At 50.9% G+C, this 20473-nt stretch overlaps 1 protein-coding gene across 3 annotated transcripts in view; it reads right to left on the bottom strand.

Moving 5' to 3' along the window:
- CASZ1 (castor zinc finger 1) overlaps positions 1-20473 on the bottom strand; it is a 277300-nt gene that overhangs the window by 94973 nt on the left and 161854 nt on the right. For all 3 annotated transcript variants that reach the window (XM_085079866.1, XM_085079867.1, XM_085079868.1), the window contains one exon: positions 8547-8606. The gene's annotated coding sequence lies outside the window, so the exon portion shown is untranslated. The remainder of the gene's footprint in view (positions 1-8546; positions 8607-20473) is intronic.

The following is a 20473-nucleotide window of genomic DNA, read 5'->3' as shown; positions in this document are numbered from 1 at the left end:
GCTTCAAATGCAATTCCCCTGTTCCAGGGATTTGGCGCAAGGAGATTACTAGCTCCAGGTGAAGAGCTGAATGGGGGTTTCCTCTCTGCACATCTTCTGGTTCTCCACGGCATCAGTCTCTCCCAGCTGGAAGAATAGATTTGCCGCAACTCTTCTCCTGCTCACAGCAGGTAACCACACAGACATCCAAGACAGGCTGGGATAAATCTGTCTGTGCTGCCTGACTGGCGTGTAGTTACCCCAAGAGAGAATTTGGCGTGACTGCGAGCTGACACAGGTGGCAGAGCACTGCGTTGGCAGCTTCGGTGTGCCTGTGACCCCATGTTCATGGAGTTCCACACAGGAGCCCATGCAGAGGTGTGTACCTGCCTGCGTGGGTATAGCTGTCTGCACGTCTGCACATGCATGTGCATGGCCTTGTGGCACCGTGTGGGCACTTGGTCACGTGTGTACAGGGCTGTGCAGTCAGACGTGGCTGCCAACAGACGTTCTCTGAGGGTGTTCTAGCCATGTCAATGTGTGCATGTCTCATTCGTCTTCAAACTTGCAGTTGTGAGCACCCTTCCTGTCCTGTCCAGCCCACCAGAAGGTGGTTTGCCATGGCTGATGATCTGGATGGCAGCAGCACATGTCCTCACACTGCTCCAGCAACATACCACTCCCTGAGCCATGGGCGAGCTGTATTCCCCTCTCCACACTCTGCCTGTCTCAGAGCCCTTTCATATTTTCAGTGCTCACTAGACCGTGAATTCACTTTCATACCAGTTACAGGGTTATTTAGCTTCTCCTGACATTGATAACCACCAAACTTTCACTGGCAGCTCAGCTTTCTCCCAGGAGACATGCAGCACTCCTCTCTCCCTTGCCCATGGTACCCCCACCCATGCACAGGGGCAATGCCCTAGTAGGACACAGTGCCGCAGAACACTGTTCACCTGCCAGCCACAGTCACTTATCCCCAGCCCACATCTACACTGTGAAAAACAGGAACAGAGCAGAAGAGTTAAAAAAAACATGGAAAGAATGAAATAGAGGAGAGGTGAAAGGAGAGAGAAGAGGGAAAGGGTGATAAAGTAAAACCAGTACAAACAGAAAGGGAAAACCACTCAAGACAACAGAGAAAGGAGGAGGGAGGGAAACAGGAAAAGCACAGGAATATACTGTGGGGTTTTGCCGCTGCATACCCCACAAAGCAACACTCTCAAGCAGTTGACACCAACATATTCTACAGCTCTCCCTGAAATCTTAGGGATCAACTAGACAGCCCTTGTGCAGCAGCTGGACTAGCTGTGCATGGGCTGGGGTACTGCTAAGGAGTAATGAGAATGATCAGCCTGTGTGGGAAACATGAGATTCCCCCAGGGTGCTTAAAGGCCGTGAGAGTGCAGAAAACCCCAAGTGGGAAGATGAAACCTCTCTGCAGCGCCAAGCACAAGGCAGGTCAGCAGCCTGTCCCTCCTACTGATCCCCTGTCATAAAGAAAACTCTGCTCTCCCTCACTGGCCCAGAGCCACCTCTGCCACTCACCCTCCCACTGGTTCTGAGCCATTGTTGCCTGTTCCCCCCACTGCAGACCTGTAAGGCACCTTTTTGCCAGCTTTCCCCTCCCCTGCCACAGCCCCTGTCCCTTGGCATCAAGTCTTTGGCCCAAGGCTTTGCTACTTAGCCCTGGCCATGTGGGCTTGCTCCCTTGTTTCCTGCACTTTCCCATTCTGACTGAACAATTCCCTGCTGAAGCAAGTGCTGCAGCAACATTTCACTCTGAAACCAAGCATGTGCTGACAGTGAGTGGCATCCCCAGGAGTTCCTGCTTGGCCCCAGGGCTGTGCAGGGCCAGACGCTGCTGATGAGGTGCTTAAGTCGCTGCACAACTTCTGGTGCCTCTTCCCATCTGTGTAGCTCCCCTGGCTCTGCCCCAAGTTGTGCCTGCAGCAAGTCACCCATCCCACGGTGGCCATCCCCATCTCCTGTCCTGCACAGCTCCTTGGAGCAGATTGACCCATATCCTAGGAGACAAAATCCCTCATCCTCCTTTGGCCCAGGGATTTTGTCTCTGCTGTAACTAAGAGCTCAAAGTGGGGACTTCATTATGTTCCCACAGCTGTGGGATAAGGATAAACATGACTCCTGTCACTCCACCAGGTGTGCAACGGTACGTTCCCACAAGCACAGGCTGTGCATAGACACAGGTCTGTATGCATTACATGGAATAGTATGGATCTAGAAAAGGAGCTGGTAGGGGGACAGAGCCGCTCTTGTTCCTCAGGCAACTGTTGCTTACCCCACCCAACACCAGAGACTGCAATACTGATGAAACTGGTGTGACATTTTTGCCCATGCAAATGCAGCACTGGTCAGAGTCTGGAGATGGATTTGATGATCCCATGTGGGTCCCTTCCAACTCGGGATATTCCATCATTCCGTGGTTCTGTGATTCTGTGAACTGCAAGAGCCCAAAGGTACGAGAACGGGATGAATCAAAGCAGTAGCTCTGGCACAAGTCTATCACAGCCAAAGGCTTTTCGCACAAGTTCATCACACTTTCCCCTGTCCTCTAGCTTCTTCGGGATGGTTCCTACCACTAGAGCTTCCGCTGGTTTCGTATGGCCACCCTGCAAAGGCAGATCTATGGAAAGACAGCAGAGACACCCCTGCTGCCTCACCTGCCCTGGGAGCACACCCCGGGGCTCCTGCTTTCCCCACATCACCATAAAAAAAAGCTCTGTGCAAACAATAGATCAATAGAGCCCCCGCCTCTTCGAAAGGAAAACAAACACCCGGATCACCGCAAATTAGAGAATGTTTCGCTTCACTTCATCCAAACAGGCTGACAATTTTTTTGGGTTGTTGCCACGGTGACAGAGTAACACAGCATTCAGCCTGTTGCAGAACAATCAATTAAGTTAATGCCTCAGAGTGCCTGTTTACCCTGCCATTTAGGAGGTGCTGCTCTCCCTCACGCTTTTTCTCTAGCTTGTTTTAAATTTCTCATCCTTTGCTTCCTGCTCCTAGTTCTTCTCTATTTAACCTAAAAATAAAGCTCCTCCCCTACCTACCTTCCGTCTTTTAAGGAGCCTCCCACATTTCTGAATGAACACCTGGAATAAAGTTTTTCCTCTCTCTGACTCCTGTCATTTCTCGTTCCTTCCTGGAAAAACTGGGGATTCACCTTTACCTCGCAGGGTACAGCCCTGTCCCCTCCTCCTGGTGTGCTCAGGAACTTGCAAAGTTTCTAAATGCCAGCTCTAAACATCCCCTGGGGAGAGTGGGCACCTTCTGAAGAAACAGAATAACAGAGTAACTGCTTTTAACAAGATGTCGTAACTTGAACTAAAGACTATGAAGTGATCAGCAACCCTTCCACTATTGCTGATTTTCACACTGCGAGCGGTAACCATAAATGAAGAACCAACTTGTACTAAATGCTGTTCGAAAAGGAGAATTACAGAAGAGCCTCACAAGAGTCTAGGTCTCATCCTATGGTCCCTGTCAAATGAAACTCCTAAATATGTGCTTAAATTATTTTGCCTTAAGCAAAATTCAACCCAGTGCTCAAAGCATTGTGCTGAACGGAGCCTATTCGAGGAGACTTTAAAAGGGGGCACCATAGCCAGGAGACTATGGCAGATCCATCATTCTGGTCCTTTAAAATAAAGGATGTCAAAGCATCTCTTGGCTCTGCCCTGGCCATCAGCAGTCTGCCAGGACTTTCATAGGCTCACATGGTCCTGACACTGATCTTGTGAGTTTATTTCCTGCCTCACAGGCTCTGTGAGCAGTGAGACACTTAGCTGCGTGGCTTCACTGCCTGTCTGCAGCCACTTTCTCATCCCTTGCCCAGAAAGCAGCAATAACTGCCCTCCATCTCCCCCAGCACTCCTGAAGACTGCAGCACCGAAAAAACAGCTCTGACATCGTGGGTGAAAATGAGGTACCAGGGAGTGAAAGGATTTATCCAAGGTCAAGCCTGAGATATAATTCAGGGCTTCTGCCACCTGGTCTCTCTGCACCTTGGTGCTTTCTCATCAAGACAATATTCCTGTTTTACTTTTAAATCTGAGGAAAAACCCTCCCTCGTATCCTCATATCATTATCCTAAAGGAAAAGGCAGAGGCAAGCATGATGCGAAAACAGGGAGATTCCATGATACTATCTTCTCATCCCGCCACTAGCAAAAAGTGCCTAAATGTAAAACATACATTAACTTAGTATTGAACAGATGGAACAAAACTGTAGACTGAGCAGATAGGGAAGAATGGTGCTCAAACACTAGGAAAAAATACAGTAATAGGTCAAATGTAACATTTCCCTCCTGCTTCCCAAGATGGATCCTTTTCTAAGGACTTCAGTCTCACAAGCTAACACAAGCCTGCTCAGGGGGGAGCACTGAGGCTGGGTCTGCATGGGTTGCAGGACAGCTGTGCCTCAGGTCCCACCACTGCACTCCTCTCCCCCTCCCTGAGAAGAAGTTGTCAGCATAACCTGTTGGAGCAGGTTGTTGACTGCTCTCTGTCCATTACAGCCCAGATTATAAGCATATTGCACAGTGCTCTCTGCACGGTGCTGGGGAAATCCAATACGCTGAAAGGTTAATGCAATCAATTAGGGTGACAAGGAAGTAGAGTAAAGCCTTCTGAGTAGATGAAAGGGAGAGAGAGATGGAGACAGGGAAAAGCAAAGAGAAGCGGGGGGGGAGCAAAGAGTGGGAGGAGGAGAAGGAGGAAGATGGTACACAGGGCTTATGTGGTAGACCTCAGGGTGCTGGTGTGGCCAAGGGCACCATCCTGCCCCAGCATGGATGGGGTTGTCATCCACAGAAGCAAGGCAGGCCATGGATCCCCAAGGCAGCAGCTGGGCCAGGACTCCCTGTTCACAGCTTCTCCTGCCCTCTCTTGCAGAATGTGGAGCCCTGCTCAAACTGCAGCTGCCCAGGCTGTCCTGCCACCAAGGATGGTCACAGGGGGACTGGCAAAAGTTCCTGTGTCTTTCCTCTTTCCTGCCCAGGTTCCCAGAAGGCATGGAAGCAACTGGCAAGGTTTACAAGGCAAAGGATCTCAGCAAGCCATGGGGGACCATAAAAGGAGGAGAAAGAGGGAACAGGAAGGACAAAGAGAACTTCTGGCTGTTCATACACCCTGTGCACAATGGTAAGGATGAGCACCATCTCTCTGTAGATTTCCTAGCTAGACACTGGTCATTGCCACTGGCCACTTGCCTGCACCTATCCCCTCCTGTCTGTAAGCATCTGTAACAGAGGTGCTCTCTTATTTTCCCAGTCTCCTTCCACATGTGTCAACCTGGGAACTCCTGCAAGGCCAGAGAACAAGCCCCAGCCGCAGCAGTTTCACCCCTGCCTGCAGACGGTTTGATGAGGGTGCCATGGCACTCAACCCACCAGCACAGCAGGGAGATCCCAGTACCATAAAGTGCATCCTGCTGCTCTGTCCAGCATGGCACAGGCCTTCCCCGGGGCATTCAGCTCAGGGAAGAGCCCCATCCTTCCCCTCCAGCCCCCTGAGCCACTGCTGACTGGCGGAACTCCTGCTCTCTGACCCCCAAGCAGTGCAGTACTTCATTAACCTGGGCTGACAGGTCAGCGAGTGCAGCCCCTTCCTACCACGGCTCCTGCTCGGGCACAGCTCAGCCAGGGAGAACGTGACACCAGCTCATTAGGACAAATTATTACTCTATAACCCCTGCTGCAATGTCCCTTAATATGCCTATTTAGCAAGAGACAAGTCCTGGTGGGCTCCTTGCCATTAAAACAACCTCACAAATCACCAGAGGCACAAGCCCCATGATCTCCGCTTCCGGGGCTGGAGAGAGTGTGGCTCTTCCTCGGATGGGTGCTGGAGAGGCACAGAGTCCTGGGCTCTTCCCCTGCAGCAAAATGAAGATGCAGATCTTGCTGGGGGATGTTCTGGAGGCAGGGAGTTGCCACCTGGCTGTGGCTCAGTGTGCTGCCAACCATGCCCAAGCTTCAGCACAGCAAAGAGTTGGTTCCCTCACTGAAATCCACTGAGGAAGTGTTCTGGGATGCCCATTCAAACTGTTGGGCCTGTTTTCCTCTGCCTTATTCCTGCTTAACTCTGCCCTCAGTACTACCATCGGCATCATGTTCCATGTAAGACTTACAATATTTATATGTTTCCCAATGATGTATATGAAGTCAATACCTTGCTTTCCAAATCCATCTACAACACTAACCCTACCTGCTCACTCCTTCAGGTTAACCAACAAAGCCAAAGAGCAAGTTTGGAAGCAGATATTGCCAGCAGGCACTGTGTGCTGCCTCCCCATGTGAGGCCATGCTAAATTTTGGGGGATAAACTCACTGCATATGAAAGCAGTCAGCGCACACCTTTGCAGGGAGGGCTGTTGGCTGTCTAGAACTAATCCAGAAATTACACAACTGCCATAGTTTTGGGCACAGTGAGTGAGATATCACAGGGGAAGACAGAAATGCGGGCAAATGTCAGAGGAAGGCTGCTACCAAACAGGAACAGGGAGCATGAGGAAATCAACCTCCAACCTGACCTTTAGAAGAGGGAAAGGGGAGAAATAAAACAGTGATTCATATAACAGAGAGACGTGGCAGCAGTGCCAGGCAGGAGACAGTGAGGAAGAAAAGTAATGGAAAGAAGAGAAGAAAGTGTGAGAAATGTGTAATGCTGGGCACAGAGGAGGGCAGGATAAAAGCAAATGAATGGAGAAATGAGGAATCTGAGAGAAACAGAGAGAGGGAGGGCAGGAGGAAAAGGAGGAGAAAAGAGCAAGAATAGCCACGCAGCGAGGAGCACGCGGGCGAGGCAGAGTGCTGTAACCAGGGCTGTGAAGCATGAAAAGGGAAGAATCTGCCTGTTCCTTTCAGCACTTGGAGCATGGCGCTCAGTGGTGACCTACACTGTGCCTGGCTGTGATCACGTTTTCAGGGCCACTGCCTGCCGATCCCAAACAATGATGAGGAGCCTTTGAAGTCAGAGAAAGAAGCCGCAATGTGAACTGGGGAGTTTTCTTTCCCCCCTTTTTTTCCCCTCCATTTTTTTAAGGGCCAAGGAAAGAAGGGAGGAAAAGGATGGCCTGACGTGGCGGGGGGAAGGCTGGGGGAGAGGTTGCAAGGACAGAACAGAGAGTTGCTCTCGGTGGGGTGCCCCAAAATGAGAGAGACAAAAAGAAAACAAACAGTTTATGAGTAGGGCACATGCTGCCTGTGTCTGCATGCCCCACACTGCTGGCCCCCTGTGCTCCCAGGGAGGCTTCTGTTCCCCAGCAATGATGGATGGACACATAGGGCCATTCAGGCCTGCCATGTTACAGCAGCAGTATTTACATAACACTGGCCTTCCACCGGTCACCTCTGACACAGCCCAGCCCAGCTTGGGGCCCCCTCCCACCCCAGCCAGCCTAGGCCCCTTTGATGCTGCTCAGACTCAGTCCATGAGCTCCCCAAAACTGGGCATTGGGGGTCCCCACTGCTGCAGGGATGCTCTGAGTGCACACACTGCAGTGAGTGCTTCTGGCACCTGTGAGTGATGTCCCACAGGGCAGAGCACTTCCCATCCTCCCCATGGCCTCTCCTACCCTCAGACCTGTCTTGGTGCCTGGGGATGGAATGGAGCAATGGGAGAGGCCAGATGTGGTTGGTGAGGCAGGGGGTACAGGGCAGAGACACAGGGAGAGAGTGAGAACTCTTCAGGTGACACACAAGGAGCTTCATGGTCCTTCTGGGGCCATGAGGAAGAGCCAGGAACAGCAGGAACAGCCTCAGCATAGCAGGGACTTCCCAGTAAACACTATCGGAGGTGGCATAGGGAGTGTCTTACCCATCACACAGAGACGAGGCGTTTAAGAGACACAATCATCTTCCATTTCCCTGGGCTCTAGACCTCTAACTCTTACCAAGCACAGACTAAGTGACCATCCAGCTCTAGGAGACTGTGAAGCTGGGGCTTTTTCTTGTAAGACAGTCCATGAGGATCCAGGTAAAGGGAAAACCCAGGAAAGTCTGGATTCTGCTGGAGGCACAGAGCTACTTCTGTACTACCACCACGTTTCTGCAGTCTGAATAGATAGAAATGTGCCAGAAGAGGAGAACATGCACATCACTATCTGAATTATGTGAACTGAGCTCAGCAAAACTTCACAGTAGATGAAGACTGCATTCTACTCAGTGAAAGTACCTTATACCCATCTCCCCCAGCCCAAATGGTTGGAGATAAAGCACTTCCCTTTCACCAAAACCCTTACACACTTTTTCATCTGTAAAGATAGAGGCAGTAGAGAAGATATGGAGGAAAATCTGCAGTGACAAAACCAGGTGCCCAGAACTGGTGTACAAAGACAGGATTAGGACACACATATGCCATATCTGCATTGGACCTTCTTCTGTTTCCATGTCTGTTTATGACTAACCACAGTCCAAACGCAGGAATTCTAGTGCAGACATGGCCACAATGAGCAGGCCGTAAGTGTGAGAGACGCCCAGAGGAAAAGAGAACCCAGGAGGGCATAGTGACATACCCATTGCAGTCTGAAGTCTCTCCTACCTTTCGGAGATTTCAAGGCCTGGCTTCTTGCCTCGTTTTTAGCTCTAAATTCACTTCATTCTGGAGTGGGAAAAGAAAGGATCCAGTTAACACACAGGGCACACCTGAGTAAGAGCCAAGACTCACAAAAGCTGGGAAAGAGCCCAGCTTCCAGCAGGTCCAGCATAGGACATTCAGACTCTACAAGGGAACAAAATGCTTTCCTGCTCCTTGCTGTAGCCCATAGTGCCACGCACCCCATGAGACAGATTGTGCCCTGGCACTTCTCCGTGCAAGAGGCTCCTAATGAGGGTTGGGAATAATTTCAGAGAGAGAGCAGCTCTTACTGACCTGAATCCAGCTCCCCAGGTACCACAGACAGACCTTGTGCTGGTCTGCTCCACACTTTGCCTACACATCTAAGGTTGCCTTCTGCTCCATGTCAAATTTTTCCCTTCCCAATCTTTACAATTCCTCTGCTGACCCCTCTTTCCCAGAGGTTCACCTGTGTGCTAATGATGCCTCCCTTGCACACCTTGTGGGGCACAAGATGATGGGGTCCCATGTCACAGAACCTCCTCATCCACTCATCTGTGCATTTTCCATCCAGGAGAATGCAGAGTGATGAGGAAGGAGGAAAGGGACAAGGGAAGAAAAGTCACAGCAAAACACATGAAAAATAAATTGAATTATTTAAAACCATATGTTCCAAAAATGTGACAGAGCATAAAAGCCGTGCCAGGAGACTTCTGAAGGGGGATATTTTGCACAGGCAGGGTAGGAGGAGAGCTCACAGCTGGAGGAGGATGCTCTGTAGCAAGACAGAGACTTCCCTCTCCCAGAGCCAGGAGGTGGCCAGCACAGGGTGGCTTCATGCAGAGTGGCAAGGGTGCTTGGCCCATTCCTGTAGCCTCGGTTTTGCAGCCCTGCCAAAACGGCTCTCACAACTGCCCAGGGTGGCAGTAGAATGACAAACTGCCCCGAGGTCACGCACAGTGCACCCATGGTTGAATCCAGGAGCCCCAGCTGTCTGTGCCACCCACTGGCTCTCCACATGCTCCCTCTCCAGGTGCTGCAGTGTATGCCATGACTCAGCCCTTCTGGGACTCTCTTGGGCTCCGCGTAGGGCAAAAGTGAGAGTGATTCAGGGGGCTCTGTGCTGCTACCATAGCTCACCCCTGTGTTCCAGGGCCCTGGCACTCTGCGTATGTGGATGGCCTCCTCCTGTCACTCACACTCTGCCACTGCCAAAGATAGATGCTGTGTGTTGGCTGGTACTCAGAGCAGGAAAGAGCTACTGAGATATCCCAGATGGATGGACAGGAGGACAGGGACCCTCAGATGAGGAAGGTGCATAACCAGCCTGGCTCCTTCCTTTCCCACTCAAATCCTGATGCTTACAAGGTTGAGGGCATGGCTGGAGTAACAGCTCCCCAGCTTGAGGTGCTTCTCCCACCCTGGCACCCTCTGTCCTTCTAGCATCCCTTCTTGCACCTTTTTCTTCCCTTTGTTTCCCCTTTCTTTGCTCTTTCCATTGCTTTCTCTGCCACTCTGTTATTCTGGTTTTTTCTCCCTCTCTTTTGTTCTCTCCCATTCTTTCCCAAGCTCTCTGCCTGCAACTCTCTGCCTGTAACTCTCTGCCTTCCTGCCTTCACTCCCTCAACCCTGCACATGATCAATTCTTGGGTTTGAGTTTTTAATTTTTTTTTTTTTTTTTACTCTTCTTCTTTTGGCCGCAGCTTATCAATGATGCAAGAGGAATAACGCCAATTTACTTAGAATGTGTAATCCCCAAATCAGATTGGGGGATTGTATGAGGCAATATGACCTTGCATATGTCTCCATTAAAGCCAGCCAGGCCTCCTCTTGTATTCTGTGTTCCCAGTACATATTTAGACAGATAACACTAATTGTACTTGACATGTCCTCTTAAGGATGGACTCTTCCCTCCCCCCAGCTCTGCTTCCCTGCCTGACAATGTGCCAGAGCTGAGCCCTCTCACTCGCAGTGTGGCACAGCACAGCACCTGTGGGAACGGCTGGGTGGGCGTCTGGCTCAGCCTTCATATCCAGTCCCACTGCAGGCCTCCAGTACTGCACTGCTCTGTGTGGGGAGGGGGCCAGAGAGGGCAAGGAGCAGAGGGAGCACTGCTGGGACATAGTCTGAGATTACACACTGTTACTGCGTCAATTGTGGATTCCCCAGGAAAAAAGCCGTCAGACAAAGAGAGGAGATTTGCTTACCATGAACATCTTTCAAGTCTCCCTCCTTTCCAATGAAGGCTTCTACCCTGCATCTCTTAGCTCCCACATCTGTTTTGGGTAAATACTTGTATTTGGCTGCTGGACCCCAGATCCAGCTTCTAGGGAACATTACTGGAAAACCATAAAGTCCTAGAACGGTTTGGGTTGGAAGGGATCTTTAAAGGTCATATAATCCAACATCCGTGTCATAGGCAGGGACATCTTCCAGTAAACCAGGTTGCTCCAAGCCCCATCCAAGTTGGCCTTGAACACATCCAGGGATGTGGCAGCCACAGATTCTCTGGGCAACCTGTGCCAGGGTCTCACTACCCTCGCCATAACAATTTTCTTCCTTATATTTTGCTAAATTGTTCCTCTTTTAGTTTAAAACCATCACCCCTTGTCCAATCACTACAGGCCCTACTAAAAAGTTTGTCCCCATCTTTTTTGTGAGCCCCCCAAAGATGCACTGAAAGGCTGCCTCTTCCTCATGCCTGCTGTTCATCGCTGCTCCAGAGCAGACATGCAGGACACAGGAGGAGGAGAGGAACTTATTCCAAGGGAACCAATGTATCCAAACTCTTCACCAAAGTGGACTCAGGTTTTTTTTCCCCTTGACACAACATCCTAATTCGACTTTTTCAGTATCTTTCCTTCAACAACCTTTTTTCCTTCCTCCCCTTCCTACCCGGCAACTGCGCATTTATTAATTCATGAGGCACTAATTAGTTCTTTGTTTAATTTTGTGTTAAACAGACTGACCGGAATGATAACGACTTGCAGCGTTGCATTACGGTCCCCAACCACCCCTGTTTTCTGACAACAAGGGAGCGCAGTGAGACTGGCGTGATGAACCCCAATTCCCACTCCAGTTGCACTTCATTAAGTCAAAATGTGACAAGAAGCTTAGAGAGCAACTTTCAGATCGGATCGCACATAACAATTGGGCAGGAAACTTTCCAAGGGGGAAGCGGGAGAGGCACTCACAGCGAAGGCAGGCACCGCGCACAATCCCCTGGCGTGCCTGCCTTAAAGGAGCCGGCTCAGGCTGTCCAGGCAGGAGTCAGGGCATGTGTTGGCAGTGGCGAGTGCCAGAGGAGGAAGGGGGAAAGGAAGGGCAGCAAGACAAGCCAAAGGCATGGCAGGGCAGGACAGGAGGCAACAAGGAGCCCCCCACCTTGTTTCCTTTGTAACGATGGTTGTGTTGGCAGCCTGTGGAATGGGCTGTGTTGAGAACCACGGAGCCCAGGTGGGATAATCCCTCAGTGGGTCACTTCACGAGCTTTGAGGACATCTTTAGGCACCTTCAACTCCTTGCCTCAATTTCCCCCCTGTAGCCTGGGTGGCACAGGATGTTCAGTGTGTGGCCACCTCCTTGAGCCCCTTCTGGTTCACTGAAGGGCAGTGAGATGTAAACAGGAGAGTAGAAAGGGTGGGGGAAGAGTGCGAAAAAGAAAAGGAGAGTGCACAGAACACAGAAGCTTTGCTGCAAATCAAATATATCTTCTGCTACTGCAGAGACATCAGTTGTGGGAATAAGCCCAGATCACCTAAAAGTGAAATGGACTGTGAGGTCTCAATGCCTTCTCTAGCAGATATTTTTCCCACACTTCTCATCCCTCTCCCCTCAGGATAGGAAGACTTATCCCTAGCCTTGCTCTGCAGAGGCCCAAAGCTCCACTAACACTGGTGAAGCCATGTGAGGGACTCTCTGAGAGTATCATCAGGACTGGGGAGGGACATGAGAGGTGTAAGGGATTGCACAGCCATATGTCCTGGGCAGGGCAGGGGCAGGGGCAGAGGAGGGAACCCTGAGACTGAGCCCCACAGGAGACCTGACAGCTCCAGTCTCTGCATGCACTATCAGTGTTTTCACCTGAGTGAGCTATAATCATACCAGTCTTTGGGAAAGAGGCTAGGCTGCAGCAAGGTAGCACAGCGTGGTGTTTGCCAGTACACTCACAGCTGAACAACACACAGATCTGAGACCAGACGTGTTTGCACTGGCTTCCATCTTTCATGAATCTGGAATGCAGCAGGGACCTCTGTGACTGACAAAAAGGCTGTTCCTTCATAACAGAAATCCCAGGAAGACACCACATCCCTCTGATTTCAGTTACATGTGCTCTGGATCCTATAAAAATGCATATGTAGATATTAACACTTGGTTGGAGTGTTGGACTGGTGGCCAGTAAGGGCAAAAGCACCCTTTCAACAACTAAAGCAAGAACAACTGAGACAGTCCACGTTTCCTGGGGACAAGAAACTCACGCTGATGTCACCAGCCCAACAAACCTTCCTGGTTTTGCGGAGGGGCTGGAATATTCTGGCTGCTCTACAGGTCCAGTTGAGCAGTCCCACCCAACTATCATGTCCTGCCAATCTTGGACTGCTCATCTGAAAAGGCCTGGGCTGAAGGAGAAGATAACTCGTGTTATCTCCCATTTCCCCCTTTCTTGGCTGCTATTACAAGGCAACACCAGCAGCGCAGCGCTGTGCAAGCCAACTCCATCCCCAGTTGTAGGGCTACACAGCTGCCAGTGCTCCCAGCAAAGTTTTGTGCTGAAAATTCACAAGCATCCCAAATAGGTCATGGTCTGCCCCTTCTTCCTAAAACAACATGCTGAAATGTTCTGGACTCTATTCCCAATCCTCTTTAACCAGGAAAACTCTCCTCCCAGGATTAGGGGACCACCACCCCCCTTCTTTTCCCCTCCATCTGGCTGGGAGCAGCCTGGGACCAAGCGCTCTTCCCAGCCCTGGGAGAACCCTGCAGTTTCTCTCTCATAAAAAAGAAAAACGGGAGCTATAAAAAAGGCAAGGAAAAGCAAAGCAAAGCACAGGGAAATCACTGCAAAGGAAGAAAAGAGCAAAGCCCCCCTTCTCTCTCCACCCCATCCCCATTACCTGCCTTTAGCACTGGGTAGAGCTGCCTGCTTCGCTCCACTGGAGACTCCCCTTGGCTCAGCACTCCCTGGGGAGATCCTGCCCTGCCTCTCACCCTGTACCCCCTGCTCAAACCTGTTGAGCAGAGCCCAGCTCAATAAAGGTGATCATGCAAAAAGGAGGAGGAAAACCAGCACTGGGCAGTAGGAAAGGGACACAGACCATTCTGGATGTAACCCTGCAGCTCAGTGCCCTCTGGCCACCTCGGGAGTGCTGCAGCCAGGCAAGGGACAGAGGGCCAGGGACAGCATCCACTGCCAGTCCTTGCTTCCCAGCACAGATGGCACCAAGGACCAAGGAAGGCCCTGGACCCCCAGCTCGCAGCACAGCTACAGCATAGCGCAGCAGAGCAGGAGGGGAGTGCCAAGGGGGGATCCCAAGGAGTTCACCTTCCGCCATGGCATCTGTAAAGCATAGCAGTCCCCAAACTCAGCATTTGGCAGCCCTGGGCTGGATCCTGCTAATTTGCTGTCAGGCTGCCTAAGCAAACCAATTAAAGCTAATCATTAATTATAAAAAAGATAGAAAGAAAAAGACCCTGCACAAACGGAGAACTGGAAAGGGCGTGGGGAAAAGGAAGACAGGAGGGAGGAGAGTGAGAGAAGAAAGCTTAAGAAAGGGACTGGGGAGGGGGGTGATGGGGAAGAAAAAGGTTTTAAAATCCCAGGCACAGAGCCTGGGAGGAAGTCAGCAGACAGGCAAGTGGTTTCGTAGGGCACGATGGGTAGAGGCAAAAGTGAGGGAATCAGGGAGGACCCAAGCAAAAAGTGACAAGGATGGTGTGGCATATGCTGAGCCAAGGTGGGAGCCAGCACTGACACAGCCACGATGCTGGCTCCATGCTCCCTCCACCCCGGCTCCAGCAGTGCCCTGCCACAGCCAGAGCAGCATGAGCTGCATTTGACAGACGAGTGGGCACCTGCCAGCCTGCAGAGACAGGGCAGAGGAGGAGGATGGTGTAGGAGAGCAAAGCAAGCAAAGAAACCAGAGCTAGGGGTGTGCACCGGGATTGGGTAGCGCTGTCCCTCCATGCCAGGGCTACCGGCTCTCCCTGAGCAAATGTCTTAGATGGGGATGAAAAATGGGCCATTTATGAAAAGCCCCTGATTATGCAGATTTGGCTGGGGCCCTGGCTCCATCGCCGTCACTCCCGCTGGCTCCCCACAAACTCCAGCGGCAGAGAACCCCGGCAGCTGTCGGCGCAGCCCCCACCGCCGCCGCCCCCGCGCCTCCGTTTTGTTCCCCGGCCCTGCACACACGCACGCTTCCCAACGCCCCTTTTGAAGAGCCTCAGGCCCATGTCGGGGCTGGCGGATGGCGGAGAGGTGGGGGCAGTGCCATGGAAACGGGCTCTTTCCTGGGGAAACGCGTTGCTGGCCCCCCCTCCTTGTCCCGGGTGCCCCCTTTGAGGAGCTGTCAGGACCCTGAGTGAGTGTCACACGACCCAAGGACCAGGCGTGACCAAGCCTATTTTCTGCCTCAAATTTGATTGATTAAAAAACTTTTTAAGAAAACCATGTTAAAAGACAAAAAAAAGAAAAAAAGAGGAAAGAAAAAAATTAAACAGAAAGGGAGAAGACGGTGGGGGGAAAGGGAAAGGCCTCAGTGCTGAGTTTCCCTGGCAATAGCACCAGGGGACAAGTGTCAGAGGCAGATAAACAGCATAACCAGGCCGAAAATAAAGGTCAAAGGAAGCATGAAACTTAACACAACAGTGATTAAGATAATGATGAAGCAGGGGACCCTAGAAAAAAATAAGTGTGACACACAAAAACATGCACACAGAAATGCTCCAAGTGATGGCCCAAGAGATCTGGTATGTGGGAAGAGGCGACAAGGCTTGCTAGGCCCTGGGGGTACCTGGAGAAGAGTGGAAATGGAGGAAAAATCAAAGAGGAGGATTTGAGAAGTCTGTAATATCCCCCCAGGCTGGCTCCTATAGGTCGAGCCTGCCAAACAACAACAAGCCCCCGAGGCAAGAGGTCCCTCCCATAACACAGACACTCTGTCCCAGCCAAGCCATGCTTGAATTTGCAACCAAATTCCTCAAAAGAGTTTCCCTGACACTGGGAGGAGAGCCCGAGTGGGTGTGAATCAGAGGCCCTGCTGACACCAATGCTGGCTCAGGATCTGGCTCTTTGCCCTTAAGCAACTGGTATTAAAAGACTCAGAGATGCCAAGAGGGACAGATCCTGGTCAGACCTCCCTCTCCACCTCCTTCCCCTTGCCAAGGCTAATTCTGCAGAGAAAAGCCCAAAAAGGCTGAAGGACTCGGAATGCAAGTGTGAGAACGTCATATCCTTCAGCGTTTACCTATTCCATCTCCAAACCTCCATGATGACCTCACATTCTTTGAGCCCAGCTCACAACTTGCAGTTTCCTGGGACTGGCTGTGTTACTCTCACCAAAAGGTAGCAAAGAAACTACAAATTGCTCACCAGCTTCTTCCTCTGTGAGTTTGGGACTTTAAAGCTTGTGCAATAGAAAGTGCAGAAGCCCAAAAGGCTTTCCACTTTTTCTATTCCACTTCCCCACTGGTAGTAATTCTCATCCCCTAGAAAATGTCCCTGTGCTCTGCCTTTTTTGGCTTTATCAGAGTCCTGGCAGAGTTGTCTCTACGGATTCAGTGGGACAGGGACAGGGAGACGCCCAACAGTGGAACTTTGAGATTATCTGCCCAGATGTTGGATTACTGTTCAGCAGTATGACAACCACTTTTATCAAGATCTTTTTTGCATATTCCAATGAAAATAGTACTCTGCACTTGCAAAAGCTTTGTGAGCAAGTATCTGTTTCACTTTCTAATATGCATAAACTGATTTCTCTTGTTGAGAAAGAAAACACAGCAACTTTGGCAATTAAACTGGAAAAGGAACACGACAGATCTGAAAATGACCTGGAGTGAAGGCACAGATGCTTTTCCAGCAGCACGCATTGCCTCCCCTCTTCTGGCAGCTTCAGCCCAACAAAGGAACAACTTTCCCTGGCTGCTGCTCTGTGAGGCAGCACCATTTGGTCCCCTCTGGCACAGAGAATCCTGCCAGTGCCCATGGTGTGCCAGAGGGTTCCAGGCACCCAGACAACAGGGTCATAGAGAAAACATAACCTGACACCTGTGTGTCCCTGTATACGCAGGACCCAATCATCGCACACACCTTGCAAACATGTGCGGAGCACACAAAACTCCCTAGCCATGGCCGACGAACTGTCAGGAGAACACAAGCAAAAGCTGCTTCTTGACAGCGAGTCATTTATATTTTAGCTTCGTTCCATTATCCTAACGAATCCTTCATCAGCAGATGCAATATTAACAGCAGAAAATCAGCTCATTACATCCGGGGGGATTTCATCAAGATGACAATCATATATGCAGCTACCCGAGCCTGGAGAGGACACTGCTCTCGTTATTTAGTTATCCTGGTTTCATCTTAGAGGATTTTCTTTCTTTTTTTTTTAACCTTTTTGGGGGACAGGGGTTGGTAGTTGAGAGAAGGTGTCCCAACCAACCAGCAGACCCCAGAGCTTTTAGGATGCTGGTCCATAGACAGATCCACTCATGTGGAAAATGCTCCAGCCCATCCACAGGAGCAGCTGGATCTCGAAAGGACAAAAACCCCCTCACAAAGTCTGCACCCTCTGTAGGTCCAAGGGCATTTCTCTACGAAGTTCTGACTTGAGGAGCGGGTTTGCATCCTATACAGTTCCTGCCTTGTGTCCAGGAACATCTGAAGTGGCTGTTCTGGTTCTTCTGCTCCAGGCAGGACTCGCCACTTCATGGTCCAAAGGGTCTCTCTCTGCTATGTCCCCATAGGGATAAGACACATTTAGAGAGTCAGGGATTTTGTGATTAATTTCCTTAGCAAGGAGCAGAAGAGTCAGTCTAGACGAGTGGAAATTGAGGAGAATGGAGTAACAGGGAGGGTTAAAGGATGAATTCAGAAGACTCTGGGGCTCCTTCCTCTCCTGACATGCCAAGGGAGCACTGAACAGCACAGCTGAGGCAGCCGGAGCAGGCTGTCAGGGCACCTTTAGGTTGCTGCACTAGAATATATCTGAAATAATCCACAGATCATCTTGTGCAACATCAAGGTGAATACTTTGAGTCTTTGCTCTTCCCCCATATACTCTTAATTTAAAATGAGGGAAACAAGCACACACATTTCAGGGTTACTTCTGTTTTTCACAGTCATTCCAGGCACTACAGTCTGAGAATTCCTGCAGCAAAAAGGCTGCCTGGGTGCAATCCACTCACCATCAGAGCAGCTAGATGAGGGGCTGAGGAAGCTCCTCATGCCTGTGTGCTGCACCAGACACACCAGCAGCTCCCCAGGTAACCCAGTGTGAGGCACGGAGCCTTCACAGGGCTGCCAAAACACCAGCAACACTGCAAAGCTTGTTCCTCATCTCCTGCACAGCTGGGGACTGTAAAAGTACACCTGCCTGAAAAGTACCTTCCTGCTCTGCCTCCCCTATGAAGGGTTTTTCTCAACAACAGCAGCCCAAGAAGTCATTGGGAGCCCCAGTCTCTAGAGTCACTGCTTGCAGCTTCAGACCTACTCCCTGTCTACTGAGGAGCTTTTCTGCCCACCTTGAGATTCCCTGGAGGAACACAGATCTCCTGCCGAGTTCTCACTCACATATGGTGGGTGCCTTTGCCACCACATGCAGCAAAGCCTGGTGATTTCAGCTGGAGAGTAACAACCTGGCTTCCGTGACTTCCTCTCCATCAGGGAATGAAGCTGGAGAGACCAGTATGGAACTCGACACAGACCACTCATGGCAGATACTGGCTTCTGGACAAGCCTCTCTGCTGCTCAGCCTCAACCACCCAACACAGCTGAAGGAAGAAGTTGAGCTCATCTCCTCCAGCTTAGAGGGGGCTGGGGTGGGCATTTCACATTTTCCCAGCAGGGCTGGATTTCTGCACAGCAAGGAATATGTTCCTGGGATGTCAACTCCAATCTCTACTGTGCTCTGACAGATTTAAGCTCCAGTTTGTCCGACAACATCCCAAAGTGTAAGAAACTGGGGGCAGACTCTCTAATCAGGCTGTAGGACAAAAGCCCGGTCTGACCCTGTCACTTCCACTTACTCTTGCTGTCCATCTTGCTCCCCCCACCCTCTCGGCAGCTTCCCTGCCCACCCTGGGCTGCCCTCCCTTCCCTAACACAGCTGGGTAATCCTGCTCCTCCCGCGTCCAGCACAAATCCTCCCCAGAGTAAACCAATCCTGGGAATTTTTATTAGATTATCAGCCTGCCAGCTCAGTGCTGGCTGGACTAATCCTAATCAGGACTGATTTCTATTAGCCAGCTTCAGGGAGGAGCTGTGCTGTCCCAGCACCCCAGGCCCACACTTGGGGAGCCTGAGGTCTTTTAGCCTTTTCCTTTTAGAAAGGAACAAATTTAGCCCAGGATCATCAGCAAATGCAAAGTTTGTATGTGGGCTGTGTGGGCAGCCATGGGGCAAACTGTCCCCACCTCATCACTGAGCTGCAAGAGAAGCCAAAGGGATCCAGGCTCCACAGCCCCTCTGGCCCCACCTCCTGGTTGGTGTGGCCAGTTAGTGCCCCAAGGAAAGATGCATTGGGGCAGGGGACATGAACCTCCTAGGTTGCAGGCTGAGACGATGGGCACATTTCAGACAAGAGGACAAGCAGCCACAGCTTGACTGACCAGGACAGAGTTTGCAGTGCTGGCTGAGTCAGTGAGGTCTCCATGCCCCATTACCCATGCCCAAAGCAATCTCCTGTCACGTCCCTCCCCATTCTATTAAAGCAAACTGTCATTCAGGTATTTCTCTCCTAGCCCCATCCCTGGCCCTGGAACTGACCTGACTGAAAAGGTTTGCTCTTTACCAAAGCTAGTGAAAGTTTTGCTGCTGACTTAACAGGATTTGAGACAAGCCATGAGAGCAGCTCGGGCAGGAGTTCACGAGAAGGATGTTGAGAAGAGCAAGCTGTGTCCCAGTCTCTGTCCCCCTGTCCCATCCACTCGCTCTGTGCACAGCTATTCCCAGCAGGCCCCAGGGGACTCCACTGCACTTCTGAGCTCAGCCAGCTGCGATGCAGCCACTCTGCGGCTGCAGAGAGACATCACACAGGGAGCACTCAGGAAAGCCTCTCTTCCCAAAAGTGACTGTGGATCTTTGAAACCTTCCAGAGAAAAGGGGTCATTTAGACCCAATTGCTGTTAAGCCTCTTCAAAACTTCTCTACACACCCTCTCCCAATCACACCATCTTTATGCTGACTAACAGAGGAGGAATTGTCTGTGGGACTTAGCTGCATTTCTTGGGGACCATGGATGGTTCTCTCTAGCATGGTGCCCAAGTGAACAGGTTGCCTACCCTGCTAGAGGGACAACACTGCACCAGACAGGGCTTCAGAAAAGCTGAAAGATACCCAAGGCTCAGACCAAGAGAAAATGTGCTTTACACCCTTACAAGAAGCCCCAAAATGGGAGCTGAGAGGCAGAGCCCTGCGTGGAGCTCAAGATGCTGCTCCTATGCAGCCAGCTTTGCAGAAGGAAAACAACCACACAACCCCAACAAGGGAAACATCTTCTAAAGGAGCAGCTCCACAGTCAGTGCCTCCAGACACTCCATGCTGCATCAACTCAGAACTTTGCTCTGTGCTCATGCAAATCAGTGTAAATCATGAGTAACTTCCAGAACATCAGGCTGTAACTCAGTGCAGATCAAGCCCTTTCCAGCCAGGCTTACAGCACTAGTTATACTCTGGTAGGTGGCAAGGTTTCCTC

This window comes from Lichenostomus cassidix, chromosome 21 (genome assembly GCF_008360975.1).
Source record: "Lichenostomus cassidix isolate B80296 chromosome 21, HeHo_3.0, whole genome shotgun sequence".
Classification (NCBI taxonomy): domain Eukaryota; kingdom Metazoa; phylum Chordata; class Aves; order Passeriformes; family Meliphagidae; genus Lichenostomus; species Lichenostomus cassidix.
The sequence above is the reverse complement of the archived record's forward strand: the minus strand, read 5'-3'. Positions and strand labels throughout refer to the sequence as shown.